Source organism: Camellia sinensis, chromosome 2, assembly GCF_055761805.1.
Source record: "Camellia sinensis isolate YWXY chromosome 2, ASM5576180v1, whole genome shotgun sequence".
Lineage (NCBI taxonomy): Eukaryota > Viridiplantae > Streptophyta > Magnoliopsida > Ericales > Theaceae > Camellia > Camellia sinensis.
In genome coordinates this window covers 46366805-46372804 of record NC_138962.1, presented here as the reverse complement: position 1 = coordinate 46372804, position 6000 = coordinate 46366805, and positions in this window count along the sequence as shown.

The following is a 6000-nucleotide window of genomic DNA, read 5'->3' as shown; positions in this document are numbered from 1 at the left end:
CAAACCCGAATTGTAACCCGGGGTTGTTTGCCCAAGCCCGACCCGAGTTAAACCTGAATTGCCCGAGTTGCCCGAATTGTAAATGAATTTTAGTTTGTTTTTTTTTTGTAGCTACATTATTAAATTATTAAAATTTGACTCTATTTACAATTTTTTATTTATTTATAGAAAATCATTAATACTATCAAAATAAATAATTTATATAATGTAAGAGAGATGCCACTACAGTAGTTTTTACAATTTATGAGTGAAAATAAAAAGAAAAAAAAATAAGATTTTATGTTATTTGTATATATAATATATATTCAATATGATTTAATAATATAAATTACTTTAATATCATGTAATGGCTAATAATTTACACGTATATTTAATATTTTTATATATTTATATATATATATATATATATATATATATAATTCGGGTTTCGGGTTGCTCAGGTTGTTTGACGCCTTTGCCCAAGCTAGCCCAAATTTAATTCGAGCTTCTAAATTTTTGCCCAAACCCGTACCGAATTTAAAAATATTTTATCCAAGAAAAAAATTCGGGCTGGGCTCGGGTTGCTCGGGTTGAGCCCACCCAAGTTGCACCTCTAGACATGGGACCTGATCCTTGGCCGAGCGAAACCGACACTAGACATGGTCAGACCATCTGGCGAGATCAAAACTATGCCCAGCCCGGCGCCGTGACGATTTGAGGCTCCATCTACAAAAAGTTTTCACATTTCACCGACGAAGAGTTTCCAATACTCTGAGGGGTCCTGGGAGGCGTGAAGGTTGATGGGATCATGGGCACTCAGCTGTCCGGTTTCAGGTTCACTGCTGTTTGGTTCCATTTCATCCCCCATCGACGATGCGGTACAGGACCCAACAGGTTGGTCTGTTATACCCAAGTCTATTATCGCATTGCCAGGCTGCTGTACTATGCCGACAGGAGGTGCTATGGACGGGCGCGCAAGTTCCGCGTTGCCACCATCACCCTGTTGTGCAATTTCCATTGAGCCTTCATTCACTTTCTCGGCTACCGCGGCGAGATCCACTGGGCATACTGGATGAATTCCAGGCGAGAATTCAGCAATAACATTGGCCAATGCTTGTGCTTTTATGGAAATTCGGGGTTGAAACTTGACGTCGAACTGTCCCAATTCGACCGCCTACTTCAGGATTCGACTGGAGAAATCCGCCCATTTGAACAAGGCTTTGAGAGGGAATTCAGTCAACACAATGATTGTGTGAGCATGAAAGTAGTGCGCCAATTTCCTAAAGGCCATCATCAATGCCAAAGCAAGTTTTTCCAGCGGCAAATACCTCGACTCGGCCGGTAACAAGGTTTTGCTCACATAAAAGACAGGCAAATACTGGATACCCTCGGACCGGACAAGTACCGCACTAACTGCATGCTGAGAAACTGCCAAATAAAGGTAGAGTTCTTCGAAAGGCTTGGGCGTCACCAATAATGGGGCAGAGGACAAATACGCCTTGAGCTCGGCCAAAGCCTTGTCACATTCCTCGTCTCATGAAAACTTGGATTTCAAGGCTCGAAAGAAATGGCGGCAGCGATCTGATGACCGGCTTATGAATCGGTTAACCGTGGCTGCCATACTGGCAAGATACTGCACGTCATTTGCCAAGTTGGGCTACTTCAATTCTTGTACGGCTTTGATTTGTGTGGGGTCTGCCTCGATGCCTCGGTTTGTGACTAGGAAGTCCAGGAATTTCCCGGATCCCATGTCGGAGGCACACTTTGACGCATTCAGGCGTAGCTTGTGCTATTTGAGAATGGCGAACATCTCAGCTAGGTCGGATAAGTGGTCTGCCTGATGTCGACTTTTGACTACCATGTCATCGATATAAGCCTCCATCGTCCGGCCTAGCAGAGGAGCGAACATTTTGGTCATCATTCTTTGGAAAGTTGCCCCGGCGTTCTTCAAACCAAAAGGCATGACTCGATAGCAGAATAGTCCCCTTAGGATGGTGAAAGAGGTTATCTCGCGGTCGGGAGCATGCATAGCGATCTGGTGATAACTGCGATAGGCATCCAAGAAACTGAGCCTGTTATGCCCGGCCGTAAGATCCATCAGCTAGTCAGTTTTGGGCAGAGAAAAGCTATCTTTAGGGCAAGCTCGGTTGATCGTCTTGTAATCAATGCAAACTCGCCACTTCCCATTATTCTTTGGTACGACAACCGTATTTGAAACCCACCGAGGGTAGTGCACTTCCTGGATGGCTCTTGCTTCTAACAGGTTCCTTACTTCCTCCGCGACTACCTCGTCGTGATGAAGAGCCGATCTTCTCGTTCTTTGAATGACTGGTCGCGCATCTGGGAAAACATTGAGTTGGTGGCAAATAAAGCTTGGATCAATGGCAGGCATGTCATATGGCGTCCATGTGAAAACTTCGATATTGGCCATCAAGAATTCTACCATCTCGGTTCGTTCTTGGGCGGTCATGCTGGATCCCAGCAAAAAGAACTTGTTTGGACTTTTCGTGTCAATCCGTACTTCTACCAACTCTTCAACAGCCTTGTCCTCGGCCCTGGTGCCCACGTCATCAAGGACACTCTGGTCTTCTGGACCTTCAATCATTTGCACGAAGCCTTTGGCAGCTCAGCTCCCATTCACTGCCACGAAACATTGCTTCGACATGACTTGATCGCTCCAAATTTCCTCAACTTCCCCCATAGCCGAAGGGAATCTCATAACCTGGTGATAGGTTGATGCTACCGCCTGCATTGCATGAAGCCATCCCCTACCTAAGATCAAGTTGTATGTGGACGGCACCTTCAATACCCAGAACTTCACTTACTTGACCACGGATCCGGCCTTGACTGGCAAGATTATCTTTCCCATAGGCCACTCCGGTTACAAGTTGAAACTCACTAGTGGCGAAGTTGCCGGAGCCAAGTCTGTATCTTGGAGTTTGAGTTGCTTAAACGCATCGTAATACATAATCTCAACCGAGCTTCCTTGGTCAATCAGGATGCGCTTGACATCGAAGTCTCTGATGCGGAGGGTGACTACCAGGGCGTCGCTGTGCAGTGTTTGAAAATGCTCTAGGTCGTCAGATGAAAAACTAATCACATCTTTCTTTTCGGTCTTCCCTCGTTTGATCGCGGGCTGGACTGACAAAACCTCACTCATATGTTCCGTCTTTTTGATCATTCCTCGGAGCTCACATACACGCGCTGGCTCCACTATGCCGTGGATCACATTGACCACTCCTTGAGGGGGCGCCTCTAAGTCATCCGGTCCAAGTGGATCAGCCGGAGTGGGATGCGCGACCTTAACTCCCCCATCAATGTAAAGGTCTAAATGACTGACTGGGACTAACTCTTCAAAGTGTTGCTTCAAAGGCAAACAGTCCTCTGTCCGGTGTCCGCGCTCCCTGTGATATGTGTAGCGGTACCGCGGATTGAAGCCCTTTTGCGCATCGCTCAACTTAGCAGGAAACCAGACGTAATCCTCATCACAGATTTCACTAAGTATGCGATAGATTGAAATCTTAAATACCGTGGTGATGCCCGTCCGGGCGTTCAACCTTTTGTTAGCATCAGCTACATCATCGCGGGGATATTCTGCTCGGTCGTTGCGGTGACCTCTACCCTGGTTTCGATGATTTGGTCCACGGTCTGATTCCCCGACGCGATCACTTGGACAGTTAGTCTCCTGTCCGACCGCGTGCACCTTGCCAGCCGCCCTTTTGTCTATTACCACGGGATTTGTCTTCGCGATGGATGCCGCCGTATCATCTTCTACGCGGAGGTGCTCATTGATGCGCTGCATTAGTTGCCCTATAGATGTCGGCTGGTTCATTGTAAGGAGTCCCACAGCCTATGTTCAACCGGGAGACTGCACTTATATTGGGTGATTGCCAGGTTGATCGGGCAATCTAGAATCTTGTTGAAAGTTTCCCAATACCTGGAGTTGTATGCCTTGAGAGTGTCACTCGACTCCATCTTAACATTGAGAAAGTGGTCCACTTTATTTGGCGTTTTGGTATTGGTTTTGAAACGAGTCACGAATGCTTCCGCCAACTGCTGCCACCTTTTGATGCTTTCCTCCGGCAGCCTCTCAAACCATTTCAAGCCCAACTCGCCCAAACTTGACGGAAAAATAAGGCACATAAGGGCGTTATTGCGCCTATGTCCGGCCATAACCTGCCGGAAGTGGCTTATATGCATGTATGGATCGGTCTTTTCGTCATAAAGTGTAAATTTGGGCTGGTGAAAGCCCGCCGGGAGCGGAGTGGTTTCTATCTCAAGGGAGAAGGGGGTGGCGTTCAGCCTCGCCAAATCTGTGTCCAGAGGGACAAGCACAGCTAGGCGGGGTGGTGGCATTATGACCTCCTCGCTGGCGTGACCCCCGTAAGACAACCGCTGGAACGCTAGCACCCTTTGAGCTTCTCGTCGACGAGCCCGTTCCTTCAAAACAACCGGCAAGTCCTCTGAGCGAACGGAGTAGGAATATCTCGACGTCGTCGCCGGACGCGAGGGATGGTAGGTACTGTCTTGCACGCTAGACTTCTCTACAGGCGCGTCTGAATCTCCAACCCTGTAACTTCTGGTGATAGAAAGGGAGGGCATGTGTCGCTGACTCTGGCTGCCTGAACGGCGTGGTTGGGTGCGCTCACTGTGGTCTCCCACTCCAGTAAGACCCTTTCCCTTGACCTATCGTTTGAGTGCTTCCATCTCCGCCGCCATTCTACGGATGACGGTGTCTTGGTCCCTTAACTTGTGCTCCAGGCGTCTAGCGTGCGATTCTCTTCACCACCGGTGTCCGTCTGGGCTCTGAGAGTGACCAAAACTTCTAGCGCGCTTATCTCACGCATCTCTTGGAAGTCCTCCTGGGGAAGTCTCCAGGTCCGCCATGTTCTGAACGACGGGGAGTCCATCTCTCCGTCTGGCAGACTCCGGGGTAACACCATCAATGGCAGACAACAGTATTTTGTCGTTGTTCGCTGTGGACGGTGATCGGATAAGCTCGGAGGACAAGGTTGTGTCTGCAAGGCTTTCCCACAGACCGCGCCAATTGTACGGGGAAAAGATATTCGATGTTATCCGTACTCCTTTCGTCCAAGCTCTGAATCTATCCAATTGACCTGAGAACACAACGGCGGTGAGTTACCCGACGGTGTGTTGCCGAAAAACTCCTCCGACAGTCAAGTTAGCACACACTCAGAGAGAGAGAGAGAGAGAGAAATTTTATCAATGTCAAAATGTATCTCACCAAATGATGTTCCGTTATCAGCATGGGGGGCACAGTCATGCTTATATACTTTCTGCGCTCTACTCTGCAGTCATTAGTCTCTTGACACGTGGAACTGCTCTCTCGTCTGTTAGCACAAATCCAGTGAACACCACCTAACCAAACTGCCAGACAACATTAGCGGGAAGTCGGCAGCCCGGCGGCATCACCTCGGTCTCATATGACCGTGTTGCGTAACGAGTCCGAGTGCTACGCTTGCCGAGCTCCATAACAACCAAGCTCAGTAGCATTCCGGCAGAGCCGAGTTTAAAACAGGTTGAGCCGGTAAACAGAAGGCCTTTCCTGCCGAGCTAAACGTGCGAACCATGGAACCCGGGTTGGGAAGCGATCATCTCGGCCAAGTAAGCTCGGCCCAGACACAGGACCTGATCCTTGGCCGAGCAAAACCGACACTGGACACGGACAACCACAAGTAGCTCGGTCTAAACATGGTCTTAGGCCTCGACCGGGGCAAAACCACCTCTGGACAAGCCCAAGCTAACTCGGTCCAAACACGCTCGGCCCTCAATTTGCCCGGCTTCTACCACGGCCCAAGCTAGCCTATAAATCTCCCTCTCAATTGAACAAATACAAGAATGGACTATTGGGTGGAACTCATATGTTCTCCACCTCCAATCTCTTTATTCTTATCTTGCAATCAAGCACTGGATTAATAATCTGGTGAACCCTACATATTTCCTTCACTTTCAACCTACTAATAATGAGACAATTGCAAAGTCCCATTTTAGTTTTCATAA